This window comes from Cervus elaphus, chromosome 13, assembly GCF_910594005.1.
Source record: "Cervus elaphus chromosome 13, mCerEla1.1, whole genome shotgun sequence".
Taxonomy (NCBI): Eukaryota; Metazoa; Chordata; class Mammalia; order Artiodactyla; family Cervidae; genus Cervus; species Cervus elaphus.
This window is the reverse complement of record NC_057827.1, coordinates 6,149,055-6,172,389: the sequence shown is the minus strand read 5'-3', so window position 1 is coordinate 6,172,389 and position 23,335 is coordinate 6,149,055. Positions and strand designations below refer to the sequence as shown.

The following is a 23,335-nucleotide window of genomic DNA, read 5'->3' as shown; positions in this document are numbered from 1 at the left end:
CTGACCACAGCCTACAGAAAGCTTCCATAATGCAGGGCGTGGTCCACATTGGACTCATCCTGCCCCAAGGGTCACTCACCCAAATCTGAAGCCTCCAAGGCCTCGGCACACACAGGGACAATCCTCAAGCAGGAACACCCAAAGGATGACGGAGGGCAAAATGACCGCGTGCACACAGATCACTAAGGATGCTTTCATGAAGACTTCAGAAGACCTGTCAGTGGAAGACCCTGGATGCCACAGGTCTCTGCCATAGCGCCATGGGAGCTGCAGGCTCCTACATTCAGTCAGCCTGAGTATTCCAACCAATGACCAAACTCCACCAGAACCATGGGCCTCCAAGCTTGATGCTCCATTGCCACGGGGCCAACACATTGGTGCTATCAGGGCCGGCTGACTGGCCCCAACCTTAGGGAGCCTAGGTAATTCCAGGCCCAGGGGACAAATGGCGGCCAAGGGGCATGTGCACACACCACATAACAACCCACAGGGCTGGTTGCTTGGCCTCTCTTATTGCAACTCTTCAAGGCACCAAAGATACCCTTGGGGAGTCCTTCTACTGGCAGCAGGCCACCAAGGACACAAAGGTCACCTCTCACTGAGCCTCCCAGGCACAAGCAATGCCCTCTCCTCTGTACCCAGCTGAGGGCAGCTTCAAAAGGACCACACTATGTATCAGTGAGAACAGAACGACAGTGCCTGCAGCCTCAGCAGACATAACATCCCAGGCAATCACACTGCGCTTTTCCTCACCTGCCCAACCATTCTCCTCTGGGGCTCTGGTCAACCTGCAGGAGCAATGCAGGCCTGTGACCACAACACAGTCCATGGCGACCTCCAAGACTCAAGCATGTGACAGGACTTGCAACTCAGGAACTGCCAAGGGCAGAAATGAGGCCTATTAACTTTCACAACTGCCACCGTTCCCCTAGGTCTCTGCAGCCGCTGCAGCCCACAGGGTACTCAGCAATCTCACCAACCCAAAGGGCCGCAATGGCGAGGGCCTCAGATCTCACCTGGGCCTCCAATCAGACACCACAGAAGCTTCCTTGCGTCACAATCGACATCACGAGAGCCCCAATTAGCACACTTGCAGCAGGAACCAGGACAAAATGCACCGCTCTGAGAGAAGACCTCACTGTCCGATGCCAGGATCTACGCCGACACCTACCACCACTGGACAAGCCGGATGCCTCTTCTGCTCCTCAGTGCCCTTCACCATGGACCCCACATTCCAAGAAGGCCGCTCGAACATCTGTACACGGCCCACCCGCAGATGGGAGCCTCGCAAATGGTGGGGACCTGGCTCCTACTTGCGTGTGTGTGACGCAGTCAGAGAAGCCCTCTTGCTAACCAGTCCCACCCTCAACCCCAAGGGAGGCAACGTGCTGGACCTCAGTTTCGATGAGGAGACGGTAGTGAGTTCTCACTCATTTTGTTCAGATTTCCAAGGAATGCATGAGAGGGTGTCGTCATCGATCCGAGCACGTGCTGGCTGGCTCCCCACCTCCACAGGGCAGGCAGCGCCGCTCCAAGGAGGAGCCAGTGACCTGGGAGTCCTCCAGCAGCCGGGGCAACTCAGAGCCCCCAGGCTTCTCAGCAAGAGGAACGGTCCCTCCATACGTACAGCCACTCAGGCAGTGCCAGGAAACCTGAAATTCACGACACGTCTTGGGGCAGGAGAAGCCGTACCGTGCTCGGTGATCCAAAAAGACCTGGCACCACCCTGGGCCGCCACACTTCTTGCCGGACTCCCTTGCACCTCGAGCCGCCGCCTCATGGGCGGACCTTCGTCTCCTGGGTCATGGACAGCCATATCTGGCAACTGCACCTGACAAGGGGACAGAAAGCACAGGAACACTTGAGATGTGGACTTGGGCTCTCACTGAGGAACACTGATGCAGAGCTTTCACTGGGGGAAGGCCTGTATCTTCAACCCAACTACATCCATCCCTTACAGACAACTGGTGACCTACCGTTCAAAAGAGTGCAGCAAATTAGGCTCAAGGTCATGTGGGTGTCTTTCTGACTCAGCATGCATGGGCGCAGGGGATTCGATGTGGGGTTGAGTGCCTGTGTCCAGGTGTACCAACAAGAATGCACTCTCGGCAATTTGGGGGTGTGTCCAGAAATATGTCAAGGTAGCCTAGTCTCAGTGCCCGCATTGAAAGGCCCTACAGTCTGAACACCCATGCCGTCTTCATGGAGCCCTGACCTCCTGTCCTCCCACGACATGGGGGATGACACCTGGCATCTTCCTTCAGCCCCATGCAAAATTTCACTGAGGGGCTGTTGACGTAGGCTCCAGGCTCCCAGTCTCCATGACCCATGATGTCTGACCAAAGCACAGAAATCTGACTGCCCAAGGACACCTTGCAGAGCATCTGTGTGAATGCCACGTACCCTGAGACTGTAGCTACTACTACAGCTCAGGGGTCCTTGCCACAAGGTTCACCTCCACCCTAACCAGAAAAGTTTCCCAGAGAACTACAGAGTAAGGTGAACTTGGCACTAGGCCAGATTCGGCCCAGCGCACCCTGGAATAGGAGCAGAATTCAAGGCATGCGTCTCTTCCTGCTAGTCAGTCTACTCATTGGGCGGCCTCTGACAGAAAGTAAGGATGGGACTTGGACTTCCTCCGGTACCAGGATCCAGGGGTCACTCCCACAGAAACGGGATCCCTTTCCTGGCCAGATTATCCTCACATTCACACCCTGTAGGGACCAGGCTACTGACCACAGCCTACAGAAAGCTTCCATAATGCAGGGCGTGGTCCACATTGGACTCATCCTGCCCCAAGGGTCACTCACCCAAATCTGAAGCCTCCAAGGCCTCGGCACACACAGGGACAATCCTCAAGCAGGAACACCCAAAGGATGACGGAGGGCAAAATGACCGCGTGCACACAGATCACTAAGGATGCTTTCATGAAGACTTCAGAAGACCTGTCAGTGGAAGACCCTGGATGCCACAGGTCTCTGCCATAGCGCCATGGGAGCTGCTGGCTCCTACATTCAGTCAGCCTGGGTATTCCAACCAATGACCAAACTCCACCAGAACCATGGGCCTCCAAGCTTGATGCTCCATTGCCACGGGGCCAACACATTGGTGCTATCAGGGCCGGCTGACTGGCCCCAACCTTAGGGAGCCTAGGTAATTCCAGGCCCAGGGGACAAATGGCGGCCAAGGGGCATGTGCACACACCACATAACAACCCACAGGGCTGGTTGCTTGGCCTCTCTTATTGCAACTCTTCAAGGCACCAAAGATACCCTTGGGGAGTCCTTCTACTGGCAGCAGGCCACCAAGGACACAAAGGTCACCTCTCACTGAGCCTCCCAGGCACAAGCAATGCCCTCTCCTCTGTACCCAGCTGAGGGCAGCTTCAAAAGGACCACACTATGTATCAGTGAGAACAGAACGACAGTGCCTGCAGCCTCAGCAGACATAACATCCCAGGCAATCACACTGCGTATTTCCTCACCTGCCCAACAATTCGCCTCTGGGGCTCTGGTCAACCTGCAGGAGCAATGCAGGCCTGTGACCACAACACAGTCCATGGCGACCTCCAAGACTCAAGCATGTGACAGGACTTGCAACTCAGGAACTGCCAAGGGCAGAAATGAGGCCTATTAACTTTCACAACTGCCACCGTTCCCCTAGGTCTCTGCAGCCGCTGCAGCCCACAGGGTACTCAGCAATCTCACCAACCCAAAGGGCCGAAATGGCGAGGGCCTCAGATCTCACCTGGGCCTCCAATCAGACACCACAGAAGCTTCCTTGCGTCACAATCGACATCACGAGAGCCCCAATTAGCACACTTGCAGCAGGAACCAGGACAAAATGCACCGCTCTGAGAGAAGAACTCACTGTCCGATGCCAGGATCTACGCCGACACCTACCACCACTGGACAAGCCGGATGCCTCTTCTGCTCCTCAGTGCCCTTCACCATGGACCCCACATTCCAAGAAGGCCGCTCGAACATCTGTACACGGCCCACCCGCATATGGGAGCCTCGCAAATGGTGGGGACCAGGCTCCTACTTGCGTGTGTGTGACGCAGTCAGAGAAGCCCTCTTGCTAACCAGTCCCACCCTCAACCCCAAGGGAGGCAACGTGCTGGACCTCAGTTTCGATGAGGAGACGGTAGTGAGTTCTCACTCATTTTGTTCAGATTTCCAAGGAATGCATGAGAGGGTGTCGTCATCGATCCGAGCACGTGCTGGCTGGCTCCCCACCTCCACAGGGCAGGCAGCGCCGCTCCAAGGAGGAGCCAGTGACCTGGGAGTCCTCCAGCAGCCGGGGCAACTCAGAGCCCCCAGGCTTCTCAGCAAGAGGAATGGTCCCTCCATACGTACAGCCACTCAGGCAGTGCCAGGAAACCTGAAATTCACGACACGTCTTGGGGCAGGAGAAGCCGTACCGTGCTCGGTGATCCAAAAAGACCTGGCACCACCCTGGGCCGCCACACTTCTTGCCGGACTCCCTTGCACCTCGAGCCGCCGCCTCATGGGCGGACCTTCGTCTCCGGGGTCATGGACAGCCATATCTGGCAACTGCACCTGACAAGGGGACAGAAAGCACAGGAACACTTGAGATGTGGACTTGGGCTCTCACTGAGGAACACTGATGCAGAGCTTTCACTGGGGGAAGGCCTGTATCTTCAACCCAACTACATCCATCCCTTACAGACAACTGGTGACCTACCGTTCAAAAGAGTGCAGCAAATTAGGCTCAAGGTCATGTGGGTGTCTTTCTGACTCAGCATGCATGGGCGCAGGGGATTCGATGTGGGGTTGAGTGCCTGTGTCCAGGTGTACCAACAAGAATGCACTCTCGGCAATTTGGGGGTGTGTCCACAAATATGTCCAGGTAGCCTAGTCTCAGTGCCCGCATTGAAAGGCCCTACAGTCTGAACACCCATGCCGTCTTCATGGAGCCCTGACCTCCTGTCCTCCCACGACATGGGGGATGACACCTGGCATCTTCCTTCAGCCCCATGCAAAATTTCACTGAGGGGCTGTTGACGTAGGCTCTAGGCTCCCAGTCTCCATGACCCATGATGTCTGACCAAAGCACAGAAATCTGACTGCCCAAGGACACCTTGCAGAGCATCTGTGTGAATGCCACGTACCCTGAGACCGTAGCTACTACTACAGCTCAGGGGTCCTTGCCACAAGGTTCACCTCCACCCTAACCAGAAAAGTTTCCCAGAGAACTACAGAGTAAGGTGAACTTGGCACTAGGCCAGATTCGGCCCAGCGCACCCTGGAATAGGAGCAGAATTCAAGGCATGCGTCTCTTCCTGCTAGTCAGTCAACTCATTGGGCGGCCTCTGACAGAAAGTAAGGATGGGACTTGGACTTCCTCCGGTACCAGGATCCAGGGGTCACTCCCACAGAAACGGGATCCCTTTCCTGGCCAGATTATCCTCACATTCACACCCTGTAGGGACCAGGCTACTGACCACAGCCTACAGAAAGCTTCCATAATGCAGGGCGTGGTCCACATTGGACTCATCCTGCCCCAAGGGTCACTCACCCAAATCTGAAGCCTCCAAGGCCTCGGCACACACAGGGACAATCCTCAAGCAGGAACACCCAAAGGATGACGGAGGGCAAAATGACCGCGTGCACACAGATCACTAAGGATGCTTTCATGAAGACTTCAGAAGACCTGTCAGTGGAAGACCCTGGATGCCACAGGTCTCTGCCATAGCGCCATGGGAGCTGCTGGCTCCTACATTCAGTCAGCCTGGGTATTCCAACCAATGACCAAACTCCACCAGAACCATGGGCCTCCAAGCTTGATGCTCCATTGCCACAGGGCCAACACATTGGTGCTATCAGGGCCGGCTGACTGGCCCCAACCTTAGGGAGCCTAGGTAATTCCAGGCCCAGGGGACAAATGGCGGCCAAGGGGCATGTGCACACACCACATAACAACCCAAAGGGCTGGTTGCTTGGCCTCTCTTATTGCAACTCTTCAAGGCACCAAAGATACCCTTGGGGAGTCCTTCTACTGGCAGCAGGCCACCAAGGACACAAAGGTCACCTCTCACTGAGCCTCCCAGGCACAAGCAATGCCCTCTCCTTCGTACCCAGATGAGGGCAGCTTCAAAAGGACCACACTATGTATCAGTGAGAACAGAACGACAGTGCCTGCAGCCTCAGCATACATAACATCCCAGGCAATCACACTGTGCTTTTCCTCACCTGCCCAACCATTCGCCTCTGGGGCTCTGGTCAACCTGCAGGAGCAATGCAGGCCTGTGACCACAACACAGTCCATGGCGACCTCCAAGACTCAAGCATGTGACAGGACTTGCAACTCAGGAACTGCCAAGGGCAGAAATGAGGCCTATTAACTTTCACAACTGCCACCGTTCCCCTAGGTCTCTGCAGCCGCTGCAGCCCACAGGGTACTCAGCAATCTCACCAACCCAAAGGGCCGCAATGGCGAGGGCCTCAGATCTCACCTGGGCCTCCAATCAGACACCACAGAAGCTTCCTTGCGTCACAATCGACATCACGAGAGCCCCAATTAGCACACTTGCAGCAGGAACCAGGACAAAATGCACCGCTCTGAGAGAAGAACTCACTGTCCGATGCCAGGATCTACGCCGACACCTACCACCACTGGACAAGCCGGATGCCTCTTCTGCTCCTCAGTGCCCTTCACCATGGACCCCACATTCCAAGAAGGCCGCTCGAACATCTGTACACGGCCCACCCGCAGATGGGAGCCTCGCAAATGGTGGGGACCTGGCTCCTACTTGCGTGTGTGTGACGCAGTCAGAGAAGCCCTCTTGCTAACCAGTCCCACCCTCAACCCCAAGGGAGGCAACGTGCTGGACCTCAGTTTCGATGAGGAGACGGTAGTGAGTTCTCACTCATTTTGTTCAGATTTCCAAGGAATGCATGAGAGGGTGTCGTCATCGATCCGAGCACGTGCTGGCTGGCTCCCCACCTCCACAGGGCAGGCAGCGCCGCTCCAAGGAGGAGCCAGTGACCTGGGAGTCCTCCAACAGCCGGGGCAACTCAGAGCCCCCAGGCTTCTCAGCAAGAGGAACGGTCCCTCCATACGTACAGCCACTCAGGCAGTGCCAGGAAACCTGAAATTCACGACACGTCTTGGGGCAGGAGAAGCCGTACCGTGCTCGGTGATCCAAAAAGACCTGGCACCACCCTGGGCCGCCACACTTCTTGCCGGACTCCCTTGCACCTCGAGCCGCCGCCTCACGGGCGGACCTTCGTCTCCTGGGTCATGGACAGCCATATCTGGCAACTGCACCTGACAAGGGGACAGAAAGCACAGGAACACTTGAGATGTGGACTTGGGCTCTCACTGAGGAACACTGATGCAGAGCTTTCACTGGGGGAAGGCCTGTATCTTCAACCCAACTACATCCATCCCTTACAGACAACTGGTGACCTACCGTTCAAAAGAGTGCAGCAAATTAGGCTCAAGGTCATGTGGGTGTCTTTCTGACTCAGCATGCATGGGCGCAGGGGATTCGATGTGGGGTTGAGTGCCTGTGTCCAGGTGTACCAACAAGAATGCACTCTCGGCAATTTGGGGGTGTGTCCAGAAATATGTCAAGGTAGCCTAGTCTCAGTGCCCGCATTGAAAGGCCCTACAGTCTGAACACCCATGCCGTCTTCATGGAGCCCTGACCTCCTGTCCTCCCACGACATGGGGGATGACACCTGGCATCTTCCTTCAGCCCCATGCAAAATTTCACTGAGGGGCTGTTGACGTAGGCTCCAGGCTCCCAGTCTCCATGACCCATGATGTCTGACCAAAGCACAGAAATCTGACTGCCCAAGGACACCTTGCAGAGCATCTGTGTGAATGCCACGTACCCTGAGACTGTAGCTACTACTACAGCTCAGGGGTCCTTGCCACAAGGTTCACCTCCACCCTAACCAGAAAAGTTTCCCAGAGAACTACAGAGTAAGGTGAACTTGGCACTAGGCCAGATTCGGCCCAGCGCACCCTGGAATAGGAGCAGAATTCAAGGCATGCGTCTCTTCCTGCTAGTCAGTCTACTCATTGGGCGGCCTCTGACAGAAAGTAAGGATGGGACTTGGACTTCCTCCGGTACCAGGATCCAGGGGTCACTCCCACAGAAACGGGATCCCTTTCCTGGCCAGATTATCCTCACATTCACACCCTGTAGGGACCAGGCTACTGACCACAGCCTACAGAAAGCTTCCATAATGCAGGGCGTGGTCCACATTGGACTCATCCTGCCCCAAGGGTCACTCACCCAAATCTGAAGCCTCCAAGGCCTCGGCACACACAGGGACAATCCTCAAGCAGGAACACCCAAAGGATGACGGAGGGCAAAATGACCGCGTGCACACAGATCACTAAGGATGCTTTCATGAAGACTTCAGAAGACCTGTCAGTGGAAGACCCTGGATGCCACAGGTCTCTGCCATAGCGCCATGGGAGCTGCTGGCTCCTACATTCAGTCAGCCTGGGTATTCCAACCAATGACCAAACTCCACCAGAACCATGGGCCTCCAAGCTTGATGCTCCATTGCCACGGGGCCAACACATTGGTGCTATCAGGGCCGGCTGACTGGCCCCAACCTTAGGGAGCCTAGGTAATTCCAGGCCCAGGGGACAAATGGCGGCCAAGGGGCATGTGCACACACCACATAACAACCCACAGGGCTGGTTGCTTGGCCTCTCTTATTGCAACTCTTCAAGGCACCAAAGATACCCTTGGGGAGTCCTTCTACTGGCAGCAGGCCACCAAGGACACAAAGGTCACCTCTCACTGAGCCTCCCAGGCACAAGCAATGCCCTCTCCTCTGTACCCAGCTGAGGGCAGCTTCAAAAGGACCACACTATGTATCAGTGAGAACAGAACGACAGTGCCTGCAGCCTCAGCAGACATAACATCCCAGGCAATCACACTGCGTATTTCCTCACCTGCCCAACAATTCGCCTCTGGGGCTCTGGTCAACCTGCAGGAGCAATGCAGGCCTGTGACCACAACACAGTCCATGGCGACCTCCAAGACTCAAGCATGTGACAGGACTTGCAACTCAGGAACTGCCAAGGGCAGAAATGAGGCCTATTAACTTTCACAACTGCCACCGTTCCCCTAGGTCTCTGCAGCCGCTGCAGCCCACAGGGTACTCAGCAATCTCACCAACCCAAAGGGCCGCAATGGCGAGGGCCTCAGATCTCACCTGGGCCTCCAATCAGACACCACAGAAGCTTCCTTGCGTCACAATCGACATCACGAGAGCCCCAATTAGCACACTTGCAGCAGGAACCAGGACAAAATGCACCGCTCTGAGAGAAGAACTCACTGTCCGATGCCAGGATCTACGCCGACACCTACCACCACTGGACAAGCCGGATGCCTCTTCTGCTCCTCAGTGCCCTTCACCATGGACCCCACATTCCAAGAAGGCCGCTCGAACATCTGTACACGGCCCACCCGCATATGGGAGCCTCGCAAATGGTGGGGACCTGGCTCCTACTTGCGTGTGTGTGACGCAGTCAGAGAAGCCCTCTTGCTAACCAGTCCCACCCTCAACCCCAAGGGAGGCAACGTGCTGGACCTCAGTTTCGATGAGGAGACGGTAGTGAGTTCTCACTCATTTTGTTCAGATTTCCAAGGAATGCATGAGAGGGTGTCGTCATCGATCCGAGCACGTGCTGGCTGGCTCCCCACCTCCACAGGGCAGGCAGCGCCGCTCCAAGGAGGAGCCAGTGACCTGGGAGTCCTCCAGCAGCCGGGGCAACTCAGAGCCCCCAGGCTTCTCAGCAAGAGGAATGGTCCCTCCATACGTACAGCCACTCAGGCAGTGCCAGGAAACCTGAAATTCACGACACGTCTTGGGGCAGGAGAAGCCGTACCGTGCTCGGTGATCCAAAAAGACCTGGCACCACCCTGGGCCGCCACACTTCTTGCCGGACTCCCTTGCACCTCGAGCCGCCGCCTCATGGGCGGACCTTCGTCTCCGGGGTCATGGACAGCCATATCTGGCAACTGCACCTGACAAGGGGACAGAAAGCACAGGAACACTTGAGATGTGGACTTGGGCTCTCACTGAGGAACACTGATGCAGAGCTTTCACTGGGGGAAGGCCTGTATCTTCAACCCAACTACATCCATCCCTTACAGACAACTGGTGACCTACCGTTCAAAAGAGTGCAGCAAATTAGGCTCAAGGTCATGTGGGTGTCTTTCTGACTCAGCATGCATGGGCGCAGGGGATTCGATGTGGGGTTGAGTGCCTGTGTCCAGGTGTACCAACAAGAATGCACTCTCGGCAATTTGGGGGTGTGTCCACAAATATGTCCAGGTAGCCTAGTCTCAGTGCCCGCATTGAAAGGCCCTACAGTCTGAACACCCATGCCGTCTTCATGGAGCCCTGACCTCCTGTCCTCCCACGACATGGGGGATGACACCTGGCATCTTCCTTCAGCCCCATGCAAAATTTCACTGAGGGGCTGTTGACGTAGGCTCTAGGCTCCCAGTCTCCATGACCCATGATGTCTGACCAAAGCACAGAAATCTGACTGCCCAAGGACACCTTGCAGAGCATCTGTGTGAATGCCACGTACCCTGAGACCGTAGCTACTACTACAGCTCAGGGGTCCTTGCCACAAGGTTCACCTCCACCCTAACCAGAAAAGTTTCCCAGAGAACTACAGAGTAAGGTGAACTTGGCACTAGGCCAGATTCGGCCCAGCGCACCCTGGAATAGGAGCAGAATTCAAGGCATGCGTCTCTTCCTGCTAGTCAGTCAACTCATTGGGCGGCCTCTGACAGAAAGTAAGGATGGGACTTGGACTTCCTCCGGTACCAGGATCCAGGGGTCACTCCCACAGAAACGGGATCCCTTTCCTGGCCAGATTATCCTCACATTCACACCCTGTAGGGACCAGGCTACTGACCACAGCCTACAGAAAGCTTCCATAATGCAGGGCGTGGTCCACATTGGACTCATCCTGCCCCAAGGGTCACTCACCCAAATCTGAAGCCTCCAAGGCCTCGGCACACACAGGGACAATCCTCAAGCAGGAACACCCAAAGGATGACGGAGGGCAAAATGACCGCGTGCACACAGATCACTAAGGATGCTTTCATGAAGACTTCAGAAGACCTGTCAGTGGAAGACCCTGGATGCCACAGGTCTCTGCCATAGCGCCATGGGAGCTGCTGGCTCCTACATTCAGTCAGCCTGGGTATTCCAACCAATGACCAAACTCCACCAGAACCATGGGCCTCCAAGCTTGATGCTCCATTGCCACAGGGCCAACACATTGGTGCTATCAGGGCCGGCTGACTGGCCCCAACCTTAGGGAGCCTAGGTAATTCCAGGCCCAGGGGACAAATGGCGGCCAAGGGGCATGTGCACACACCACATAACAACCCAAAGGGCTGGTTGCTTGGCCTCTCTTATTGCAACTCTTCAAGGCACCAAAGATACCCTTGGGGAGTCCTTCTACTGGCAGCAGGCCACCAAGGACACAAAGGTCACCTCTCACTGAGCCTCCCAGGCACAAGCAATGCCCTCTCCTTCGTACCCAGATGAGGGCAGCTTCAAAAGGACCACACTATGTATCAGTGAGAACAGAACGACAGTGCCTGCAGCCTCAGCAGACATAACATCCCAGGCAATCACACTGTGCTTTTCCTCACCTGCCCAACCATTCGCCTCTGGGGCTCTGGTCAACCTGCAGGAGCAATGCAGGCCTGTGACCACAACACAGTCCATGGCGACCTCCAAGACTCAAGCATGTGACAGGACTTGCAACTCAGGAACTGCCAAGGGCAGAAATGAGGCCTATTAACTTTCACAACTGCCACCGTTCCCCTAGGTCTCTGCAGCCGCTGCAGCCCACAGGGTACTCAGCAATCTCACCAACCCAAAGGGCCGCAATGGCGAGGGCCTCAGATCTCACCTGGGCCTCCAATCAGACACCACAGAAGCTTCCTTGCGTCACAATCGACATCACGAGAGCCCCAATTAGCACACTTGCAGCAGGAACCAGGACAAAATGCACCGCTCTGAGAGAAGAACTCACTGTCCGATGCCAGGATCTACGCCGACACCTACCACCACTGGACAAGCCGGATGCCTCTTCTGCTCCTCAGTGCCCTTCACCATGGACCCCACATTCCAAGAAGGCCGCTCGAACATCTGTACACGGCCCACCCGCAGATGGGAGCCTCGCAAATGGTGGGGACCTGGCTCCTACTTGCGTGTGTGTGACGCAGTCAGAGAAGCCCTCTTGCTAACCAGTCCCACCCTCAACCCCAAGGGAGGCAACGTGCTGGACCTCAGTTTCGATGAGGAGACGGTAGTGAGTTCTCACTCATTTTGTTCAGATTTCCAAGGAATGCATGAGAGGGTGTCGTCATCGATCCGAGCACGTGCTGGCTGGCTCCCCACCTCCACAGGGCAGGCAGCGCCGCTCCAAGGAGGAGCCAGTGACCTGGGAGTCCTCCAACAGCCGGGGCAACTCAGAGCCCCCAGGCTTCTCAGCAAGAGGAACGGTCCCTCCATACGTACAGCCACTCAGGCAGTGCCAGGAAACCTGAAATTCACGACACGTCTTGGGGCAGGAGAAGCCGTACCGTGCTCGGTGATCCAAAAAGACCTGGCACCACCCTGGGCCGCCACACTTCTTGCCGGACTCCCTTGCACCTCGAGCCGCCGCCTCACGGGCGGACCTTCGTCTCCTGGGTCATGGACAGCAATATCTGGCAACTGCACCTGACAAGGGGACAGAAAGCACAGGAACACTTGAGATGTGGACTTGGGCTCTCACTGAGGAACACTGATGCAGAGCTTTCACTGGGGGAACGCCTGTATCTGCAACCCAACTATATCCATCCCTTCCAGACAACTGGTGACCTACCGTTCAAAAGAGTGCAGCAAATTAGGCTCAAGGTCATGTGGGTGTCTTTCTGACTCAGCATGCATGGGTGGCAGGGGATTCGATGTGGGGTTGAGTGCCTGTGTCCCGGTGTACCAACAAGAATGCACTCTCTGCAATTTCGGGGTGTGTCCAGAAATATGTCCAGGTAACCTAGTCTCAGTGCCCGCATTGAAAGGCCCTACAGTCTGAAGACGCCTGCCGTCGTCATGGAGCCCTGACCTCCTGTCCTCCCACGACATGGGGGATGACACCTGGCATCTTCCTTCAGCCGCATGCAAAATTTCACTGAGGGGCTGTTGACGTAGGCTCTAGGCTCCCAGTCTCCATGACCCATGATGTCTGACCAAAGCACAGAAATCTGACTGCCCAAGGACACCTTGCAGAGCATCTGTGAGAATGCCACGTACCCTGAGACTGTAGATACTACTACAGCTCAGGGGTCCTTGGCACAAGGTTCACCTCCACCCTAACCAGAAAAGTTTCCCAGAGAACTACAGAGAAATGTGAACTTGGCACTAGGCCAGATTCGGCCCAGCGCACCCTCGAATAGGAGCAGAATTCAAGGCATGCGTCTCTTCCTGCCAGTCAGTCTACTCATTGGGCGGCCTCTGACAGAAAGTAAGGATGGGACTTGGACTTCCTCCGGTACCAGGATCCAGGGGTCACTCCCACAGAAACGGGATCCCTTTCCTGGCCAGATTATCCTCACATTCACACCCTGTAGGGACCAGGCTACTGACCACAGCCTACAGAAAGCTCCCATAATGCAGGGCGTGGTCCACATTGGACTCATCCTGCCCCAAGGGTCACTCACCCAAATCTGAAGCCTCCAAGGCCTCGGCACACACAGGGACAATCCTCAAGCAGGAACACCCACAGGATGACGGTGGGCAAAATGACCGCGTGCACACAGATCACGAAGGATGCTTTCATGAAGACTTCAGAAGACCTGTCAGGGGAAGACCCTGGATGCCACAGGTCTCTGCCATAGCGCCATGGGAGCTGCTGGCTCCTACACTGAGTCAGCCTCGGTATTCCAACCAATGACCAATCTCTACCAGAACCATGGGCCTCCAAGCTTGATGCTCCATTGCCAGGGGGCCAACACATTGGTGCTATCAGGGCCGGCTGACTGGCCTCAACCTTAGGGAGCCTAGGTAATTCCAGGCCCAGGGGACAAATGGCGGCCAAGGGGCATGTGCACACACCACAAAACAACCCACAGGGCTGGTTGCTTGGCCTCTCTTATTGCAACTCTTCAAGGCACCAAGGATACCCTTGGGGAGTCCTTCTACTGGCAGCAGGCCACCAAGGACACAAAGGTCACCTCTCACTGAGCCTCCCAGGCACAAGCAATGCCCTCTCCTCCATACCCAGCTGAGGGCAGCTTCAAAAGGACCACACTATGTATCAGTGAAAACAGAACGACAGTGCCTGCAGCCTCAGCAGACATAACATCAAAGGCAATCACACTGCGCTTTTCCTCACCTGCCCAACCATTCTCCTCTGGGGCTCTGGTCAACCTGCAGGAGCAATGCAGGCCTGTGACCACAACACAGTTCATGGCAACCTCCAAGACTCAAGCATGTGACAGGACTTGCAACTCAGGAACTGCCAAGGGCAGAAATGAGGCCTATTAACTTTCACAACTGCCACCGTTCCCCTAGGTCTCTGCAGCCGCAGCAGCCCACAGGGTACTCAGCAGTCTCACCAACCCAAAGGGCCGCAATGGCGAGGGCCTCAGATCTCACCTGGGCCTCCAATCAGACACCACAGAAGCTTCCTTGCGTCACAATCAACATCACGAGAGCCCCAATTAGCACACTTGCAGCAGGAACCAGGACAAAATGCACCGCTCTGAGAGAAGACCTCACTGTCCGATGCCAGGATCTACGGCGACACCTACCACCACTGGAAAAGCCGGATGCCTCTTCTGCTCCTCAGTGCCCTTCACCATGGACCCCACATTCCAAGAAGGCCGCTCGAACATCTGTACACGGCCCACCCGCAGATGGGAGCCTCGCAAATGGTGGGGACCTGGCTCCTACTTGCGTGTGTGTGACGCAGTCAGAGAAGCCCTCTTGCTAACCAGTCCCACCCTCAACCCCAAGGGAGGCAACGTGCTGGACCTCAGTTTCGATGAGGAGACGGTAGTGAGTTCTCACTCATTTTGTTCAGATTTCCAAGGAATGCATGAGAGGGTGTCGTCATCGATCCGAGCACGTGCTGGCTGGCTCCCCACCTCCACAGGGCAGGCAGCGCCGCTCCAAGGAGGAGCCAGTGACCTGGGAGTCCTCCAACAGCCGGGGCAACTCAGAGCCCCCAGGCTTCTCAGCAAGAGGAACGGTCCCTCCATACGTACAGCCACTCAGGCAGTGCCAGGAAACCTGAAATTCACGACACGTCTTGGGGCAGGAGAAGCCGTACCGTGCTCGGTGATCCAAAAAGACCTGGCACCACCCTGGGCCGCCACACTTCTTGCCGGACTCCCTTGCACCTCGAGCCGCCGCCTCATGGGCGGACCTTCGTCTCCGGGGTCATGGACAGCCATATCTGGCAACTGCACCTGACAAGGGGACAGAAAGCACAGGAACACTTGAGATGTGGACTTGGGCTCTCACTGAGGAACACTGAGGCAGAGCTTTCACTGGGGGAAGGCCTGTATCTGCAACCCAACTACATCCATCCCTTACAGACAACTGGTGACCTACCGTTCAAAAGAGTGCAGCAAATTAGGCTCAAGGTCATGTGGGTGTCTTTCTGACTCAGCATGCATGGGTGGCAGGGGATTCGATGTGGGGTTGAGTGCCTGTGTCCCGGTGTACCAACAAGAATGCACTCTCGGCAATTTCGGGGTGTGTCCAGAAAGATGTCCAGGTAGCCAAGTCTCATGCCCGCATTGAAAGGCCCTACAGTCTGAATATGCATGCCGTCGTCATGGAGCCCTGACCTCCTGTCCTCCTACGACATGGGGGATGACACCTGGCATCTTCCTTCAGCCCCATGCAAAATTTCACTGAGGGGCTGTTGACGTAGGCTCTAGGCTCCCAGTCTCCATGACCCATGATGTCTGACCAAAGCACAGAAATCTGACTGCCCAAGGACACCTTGCAGAGCATCTGTGTGAGTGCCACGTACCCTGAGACTGTAGCTACTACTACAGCTCAGGGGTCCTTGGCACAAGGTTCACCTCCACCCTAACCAGAAAAGTTTCCCAGAGAACTACAGAGTAAGGTGAACTTGGCACTAGGCCAGATTCGGCCCAGCGCACCCTCGAATAGGAGCAGAATTCAAGGCATGCGTCTCTTCCTGCCAGTCAGTCTACTCATTGGGCGGCCTCTGACAGAAAGTAAGGATGGGACTTGGACTTCCTCACGTACCAGGATCCAGGGGTCAGTCCCACAGAAACAGGTCCCTTTCCTGGCCAGATTATCCTCACATTCACACCCTGTAGGGACCAGGCTACTGACCACAGCCTACAGAAAGCTCCCATAATGCAGGGCGTGGTCCACATTGGACTCATCCTGCCCCAAGGGTCACTCACCCAAATCTGAAGCCTCCAAGGCCTCGGCACACACAGGGACAATCCTCAAGCACGAACACCCACAGGGTGACGGTGGGCAAAATGACCGCGTGCACACAGATCACTAAGGATGCTTTCATGAAGACTTCAGAAGACCTGTCAGGGGAAGACCCTGGATGCCACAGGTCTCTGCCATAGCGCCATGGGAGCTGCTGGCTCCTACATTGAGTCAGCCTGGGTATTCCAACCAATGACCAATCTCTACCAGAACCATGGGCCTCCAAGCTTGATGCTCCATTGCCAGGGAGTGAACACACTGGTGCTATCAGGGCCGGCTGACTGGTCCCAACCTTAGGGAGCCTAGGTAATTCCAGGCCCAGGGGACAAATGGCGGCCAAGGGGCATGTGCACACACCACATAACAACCCACAGGGCTGGTTGCTTGGCCTCTCTTATTGCAACTCTTCAAGGCACCAAAGATACCCTTGGGGAGTCCTTCTACTGGCAGCAGGCCACCAAGGACACAAAGGTCACCTCTCACTGAGCCTCCCAGGCACAAGCAATGCCCTCTCCTCTGTACCCAGCTGAGGGCAGCTTCAAAAGGGCCACACTATGTATCAGTGAGAACAGAACGACAGTGCCTGCAGCCTCAGCAGACATAACATCCCAGGCAATCACACTGCGCTTTTCCTCACCTGCCCAACCATTCGCCTCTGGGGCTCTGGTCAACCTGCAGGAGCAATGCAGGCCTGTGACCACAACACAGTCCATGGCGACCTCCAAGACTCAAGCATGTGACAGGACTTGCAACTCAGGAACTGCCAAGGGCAGAAATGAGGCCTATTAACTTTCACAACTGCCACCGTTCCCCTAGGTCTCTGCAGCCGCTGCAGCCCACAGGGTACTCAGCAATCTCACCAACCCAAAGGGCCGCAATGGCGAGGGCCTCAGATCTCACCTGGGCCTCCAATCAGACACCACAGAAGCTTCCTTGCGTCACAATCGACATCACGAGAGCCCCAATTAGCACAGTTGCAGCAGGAACCAGGACAAAATGCACCGCTCTGAGAGAAGAACTCACTGTCCGGTGCCAGGATCTACTGCGACACCTACCACCACTGGACAAGCCGGATGCCTCTTCTGCTCCTCAGTGCTTTTCACCATGGACCCCACATTCCAAGAAGGCCGCTCAAACATCTGTACACGGCCCACCCGCAGATGGGAGCCTCGCAAATGGTGGGGACCTGGCTCCTACTTGCGTGTGTGTGACGCAGTCAGAGAAGCCCTCTTGCTAACCAGTCCCACCCTCAACCCCAAGGGAGGCAACGTGCTGGACCTCAGTTTCGATGAGGAGACGGTAGTGAGTTCTCACTCTTTTTGTTCAGATTTCCAAGGAATGCATGAGAGGGTGTCGTCATCGATCCGAGCACGTGCTGGCTGGCTCCCCACCTCCACAGGGCAGGCAGCGCCGCTCCAAGGAGGAGCCAGTGACCTGGGAGTCCTCCAGCAGCCGGGGCTACTCAGAGCCCCCAGGCTTCTCAGCAAGAGGAACGGTCCCTCCATACGTACAGCCACTCAGGCAGTGCCAGGAAACCTGAAATTCACGACACGTCTTGGGGCAGGAGAAGCCGTACCGTGCTCGGTGATCCAAAAAGACCTGGCACCACCCTGGGCCGCCACACTTCTTGCCGGACTCCCTTGCACCTCGAGCCGCCGCCTCATGGGCGGACCTTCGTCTCCGGGGTCATGGACAGCCATATCTGGCAACTGCACCTGACAAGGGGACAGAAAGCACAGGAACACTTGAGATGTGGACTTGGGCTCTCACTGAGGAACACTGAGGCAGAGCTTTCACTGGGGGAAGGCCTGTATCTGCAACCCAACTACATCCATCCCTTACAGACAACTGGTGACCTACCGTTCAAAAGAGTGCAGCAAATTAGGCTCAAGGTCATGTGGGTGTCTTTCTGACTCAGCATGCATGGGTGGCAGGGGATTCGATGTGGGGTTGAGTGTCTGTGTCCCGGTGTACCAACAAGAATGCACTCTCGGCAATTTGGGGGTGTGTCCAGAAAGATGTCCAGGTAGCCAAGTCTCATGCCCGCATTGAAAGGCCCTACAGTCTGAATATGCATGCCGTCGTCATGGAGCCCTGACCTCCTGTCCTCCTACGACATGGGGGATGACACCTGGCATCTTCCTTCAGCCCCATGCAAAATTTCACTGAGGGGCTGTTGACGTAGGCTCTAGGCTCCCAGTCTCCATGACCCATGATGTCTGACCAAAGCACAGAAATCTGACTGCCCAAGGACACCTTGCAGAGCATCTGTGTGAGTGCCACGTACCCTGAGAGTGTAGCTACTACTACAGCTCAGGGGTCCTTGGCACAAGGTTCACCTCCACCCTAACCAGAAAAGTTTCCCAGAGAACTACAGAGTAAGGTGAACTTGGCACTAGGCCAGATTCGGCCCAGCGCACCCTCGAATAGGAGCAGAATTCAAGGCATGCGTCTCTTCCTGCCAGTCAGTCTACTCATTGGGCGGCCTCTGACAGAAAGTAAGGATGGGACTTGGACTTCCTCACGTACCAGGATGCAGGGGTCAGTCCCACAGAAACAGGTCCCTTTCCTGGCCAGATTATCCTCACATTCACACCCTGTAGGGACCAGGCTACTGACCACAGCCTACAGAAAGCTCCCATAATGCAGGGCGTGGTCCACATTGGACTCATCCTGCCCCAAGGGTCACTCACCCAAATCTGAAGCCTCCAAGGCCTCGGCACACACAGGGACAATCCTCAAGCACGAACACCCACAGGGTGACGGTGGGCAAAATGACCGCGTGCACACAGATCACTAAGGATGCTTTCATGAAGACTTCAGAAGACCTGTCAGGGGAAGACCCTGGATGCCACAGGTCTCTGCCATAGCGCCATGGGAGCTGCTGGCTCCTACATTGAGTCAGCCTGGCGATTCCAACCAATGACCAATCTCTACCAGAACCATGGGCCTCCAAGCTTGATGCTCCATTGCCAGGGAGTGAACACACTGGTGCTATCAGGGCCGGCTGACTGGCCCCAACCTTAGGGAGCCTAGGTAATTCCAGGCCCAGGGGACAAATGGCGGCCAAGGGGCATGTGCACACACCACATAACAACCCACAGGGATGGTTGCTTGGCCTCTCTTATTGCAACTCTTCAAGGCACCAAAGATACACTTGGGGAGTCCTTCTACTGGCAGCAGGCCACCAAGGACACAAAGGTCACCTCTCACTGAGCCTCCCAGGCACAAGCAATGCCCTCTCCTCTGTACCCAGCTGAGGGCAGCTTCAAAAGGGCCACACTATGTATCAGTGAGAACAGAACGACAGTGCCTGCAGCCTCAGCAGACATAACATCCCAGGCAATCACACTGCGCTTTTCCTCACCTGCCCAACCATTCTCCTCTGGGGCTCTGGTCAACCTGCAGGAGCAATGCAGGCCTGTGACCACAACACAGTCCATGGCGACCTCCAAGACTCAAGCATGTGACAGGACTTGCAACTCAGGAACTGCCAAGGGCAGAAATGAGGCCTATTAACTTTCACAACTGCCACCGTTCCCCTAGGTCTCTGCAGCCGCTGCAGCCCACAGGGTACTCAGCAATCTCACCAACCCAAAGGGCCGCAATGGCGAGGGCCTCAGATCTCACCTGGGCCTCCAATCAGACACCACAGAAGCTTCCTTGCGCCAGAATCGACATCAAGAGAGCCCCAATTAGCACAGTTGCAGCAGGAACCAGGACAAAATGCACCACTCTGAGAGAAGACCTCACTGTCCGATGCCAGGATCTACGGCGACACCTACCACCACTGGACAAGCCGGATGCCTCTTCTGCTCCTCAGTGCCCTTCACCATGGACCCCACATTCCAAGAAGGCCGCTCGAACATCTGTACACGGCCCACCCGCAGATGGGAGCCTCGCAAATGGTGGGGACCTGGCTCCTACTTGCGTGTGTGTGACGCAGTCAGAGAAGCCCTCTTGCTAACCAGTCCCACCCTCAACCCCAAGGGAGGCAACGTGCTGGACTTCAGTTTCGATGAGAAGACGGTAGTGAGTTCTCACTCATTTTGTTCAGATTTTCCAAGGAATGCATGAGAGGGTGTCGTCATCGATCCGAGCACGTGCTGGCTGGCTCCCCACCTCCACAGGGTAGGCAGTGCCGCTCCAAGGAGGAGCCAGTGACCTGGGAGTCCTCCAGCAGCCGGGGCAACTCAGAGCCCCCAGGCTTCTCAGCAAGAGGAACGGTCCCTCCATACGTACAGCCACTCAGGCAGTGCCAGGAAACCTGAAATTCACGACACGCCTTGGGGCAGGAGAAGCCGTACTGTGCTCGGGGATCCAAAAAGACCTGGCACTACCCTGGGCCGCCACACTTCTTGCCGGACTCCCTTGCACCTCGAGCCGCCGCCTCATGGGCGGACCTTCGTCTCCGGGGTCATGGACAGCCATATCTGGCAACTGCACCTGACAAGGGGACAGAAAGCACAGGAACAGTTGAGATGTGGACTTGGGCTCTCACTGAGGAACACTGATGCAGAGCTTTCACTGGGGGAAGGCCTGTATCTGCAACCCAACTACATCCATCCCTTACAGACAACTGGTGACCTACCGTTCAAAAGAGTGCAGCAAATTAGGCTCAAGGTCATGTGGGTGTATTTCTGACTCAGCATGCATGGGCGGCAGGGGATTCGATGTGGGGTTGAGTGCCTGTGTCCAGGTGTACCAACAAGAATGCACTCTCGGCAATGTGGGGGTGTGTCCAGAAAGATGTCCAGGTAGCAAAGTCTCAGTGCCCGCATTGAAAGGCCCTAACAGGCTGAACACCCATGCTGTCTTCATGGAGCCCTGACCTCCTGTCCTCCCACGACATGGGGGATGACACCTGGCATCTTCCTTTAGCCGCATGCAAAATTTCACTGAGGGGCTGCTGACGTAGGCTTTAGGCTCCCAGTCTCCATGACCCATGATGTCTGACCAAAGCACAGAAATCTGACTGCCCAAGGACACCTTGCAGAGCATCTGTGTGAATGCCACGTACCCTGAGACTGTAGCTACTACTACTACAGCTCAGGGTTCCTTGGCACAAGGTTCACCTCCACCCTAACCAGAAAAGTTTCCCAGAGAACTACAGAGTAAGGTGAACTTGGCACTAGGGCAGATTCGGCCCAGCGCACCCTCGAATAGGTGCAGAATTCAAGGCATGCGTCTCTTCCTGCCAGTCAGTCTACTCATTGGGCAGCCTCTGACAGAAAGTAAGGATGGGACTTGGACTTCCTCCGGTATCAGGATCCAGGGGTCAGTCCCAAACAAACGGGATCCGTTTCCTGGCCAGATTATCCTCAAATCCACACCCTGTAGGGACCAGGCTACTGTCTACAGCCTACAGAAAGCTCCCATAATGCAGGGCGTGGTCCATATTGGACTCATCCTGCCCCAAGGGTCACTCACCCAAATCTGAAGCCTCCAAGGCCTCGGCACACACAGGGACAATCCTCAAGCAGGAACACCCACAGGATGACGGTGGGCAAAATGACCGCGTGCACACAGATCACTAAGGATGCTTTCATGAAGACTTCAGAAGACCTGTCAGGGGAAGACCCTGGATGCCACAGGTCTCTGCCATAGCGCCATGGGAGCTGCTGCCTCACACATTGAGTCAGCCTGGCTATTCCACCCTATTACCAATCTCTACCAGAACCATGGGCCTCCAAGCTTGATGCTCCATTGCCAGGGGGCCAACACATTGGTGCTATCAGGGCCGGCTGACTGGCCCCAACCTTAGGGAGCCTAGGTAATTCCAGGCCCAGGGGACAAATGGCGGCCAAGGGGCATGTGCACACACCACATAACAACCCACAGCGCTGGTTGCTTGGCCTCTCTTATTGCAACTCTTCAAGGCACCAAAGATACCCTTGGGGAGTCCTTCTACTGGCAGCAGGCCACCAAGGACACAAAGGTCACCTCTCACTGAGCCTCCCAGGCACAAGCAATGCCCTCTCCTCTGTACCCAGCTGAGTGCAGCTTCAAAAGGACCACACTATGTATCAGTGAGAACAGAACGACAGTGCCTGCAGCCTCAGCAGTCATAACATCAAAGGCAATCACACTGCACTTTTCCTCACCTGCACAACCATTCTTCTCTGGGCCTCTGCCCAACGTGCAGGAGCAATGCAGGCCTGGGCCCACCTCACAATCCATGGCGACCTCCAAGACTCAAGCATGTGACAGGAGTTAAAATCAGGAACTGCAAAGGGCAGAAAGGAGGCCTATTGCCTTTCGCCTCTGCCACCATTCCCCTAGGTCCCTGCAACCGCTGCAGCCCACACGACACTCAGGAATCTCACCAACCCAAAGGGCTGCAACGGCGAGGGCGTCAAATCTCTCCTGGGGCTCCAATCAGAAGCCACAGAAGCTTATAGCTTTGGTTTTCATAGCACCACAGCCCTAACTAGTGCACTCATAGCATGAACTGGGAGGAAACACACCTTTCTGAACCAAGAGCTCACTGTCCGATGCCAGGATCTACTGCGACACCTACCACCACTGGACAAGCCGGATGCCTCTTCTGCTCCTCAGTGCTCTTCACCATGGACCTCTCATTCCAAGGGCCGCTCGACATCTGTACACGGCCCACCGTCAGACGGGAGCCTCACAAATGGTGGTGACCTGGCTCCCCCATGCATGTGTCTGACACAATCGGAGATGCCCTCACTGCTAATCAGCCCCACCCTTAAGCCCAAGGCAGGCAACGTGCTGGACCTCAGTTTCGATGAGGAGACGGTAGTGAGTTCTCACTCATTTTGTTCAGATTTTCCAAGGAATGCATGAGAGGGTGTCATCATCGATCCGAG

At 55.8% G+C, this 23,335-nt stretch overlaps 9 non-coding genes across 9 annotated transcripts; all 9 read right to left on the bottom strand.

Moving 5' to 3' along the window:
- Positions 1-1,390: 1,390 nt before the first annotated feature.
- Positions 1,391-1,482, bottom strand: LOC122707112. The gene has a single exon (XR_006344635.1). It is a non-coding gene; the product is annotated as a small nucleolar RNA SNORD116 (small nucleolar RNA).
- Positions 1,483-4,121: 2,639 nt separating this feature from the next.
- Positions 4,122-4,213, bottom strand: LOC122707111. The gene has a single exon (XR_006344634.1). It is a non-coding gene; the product is annotated as a small nucleolar RNA SNORD116 (small nucleolar RNA).
- Positions 4,214-6,852: 2,639 nt separating this feature from the next.
- On the bottom strand, positions 6,853-6,944 carry LOC122707110. The gene has a single exon (XR_006344633.1). It is a non-coding gene; the product is annotated as a small nucleolar RNA SNORD116 (small nucleolar RNA).
- Positions 6,945-9,583: 2,639 nt separating this feature from the next.
- Positions 9,584-9,675, bottom strand: LOC122707108. The gene has a single exon (XR_006344632.1). It is a non-coding gene; the product is annotated as a small nucleolar RNA SNORD116 (small nucleolar RNA).
- A 2,639-nt stretch (positions 9,676-12,314) lies between these two features.
- On the bottom strand, positions 12,315-12,406 carry LOC122707107. The gene has a single exon (XR_006344631.1). It is a non-coding gene; the product is annotated as a small nucleolar RNA SNORD116 (small nucleolar RNA).
- Positions 12,407-15,046: 2,640 nt separating this feature from the next.
- Positions 15,047-15,138, bottom strand: LOC122707106. Its single transcript, XR_006344630.1, has one exon. It is a non-coding gene; the product is annotated as a small nucleolar RNA SNORD116 (small nucleolar RNA).
- Positions 15,139-17,776: 2,638 nt separating this feature from the next.
- On the bottom strand, positions 17,777-17,868 carry LOC122707184. The gene has a single exon (XR_006344706.1). It is a non-coding gene; the product is annotated as a small nucleolar RNA SNORD116 (small nucleolar RNA).
- A 2,638-nt stretch (positions 17,869-20,506) lies between these two features.
- Positions 20,507-20,599, bottom strand: LOC122707203. The gene has a single exon (XR_006344724.1). It is a non-coding gene; the product is annotated as a small nucleolar RNA SNORD116 (small nucleolar RNA).
- A 2,640-nt stretch (positions 20,600-23,239) lies between these two features.
- On the bottom strand, positions 23,240-23,332 carry LOC122707105. The gene has a single exon (XR_006344629.1). It is a non-coding gene; the product is annotated as a small nucleolar RNA SNORD116 (small nucleolar RNA).
- Between the last annotated feature and the right edge of the window lie 3 nt (positions 23,333-23,335).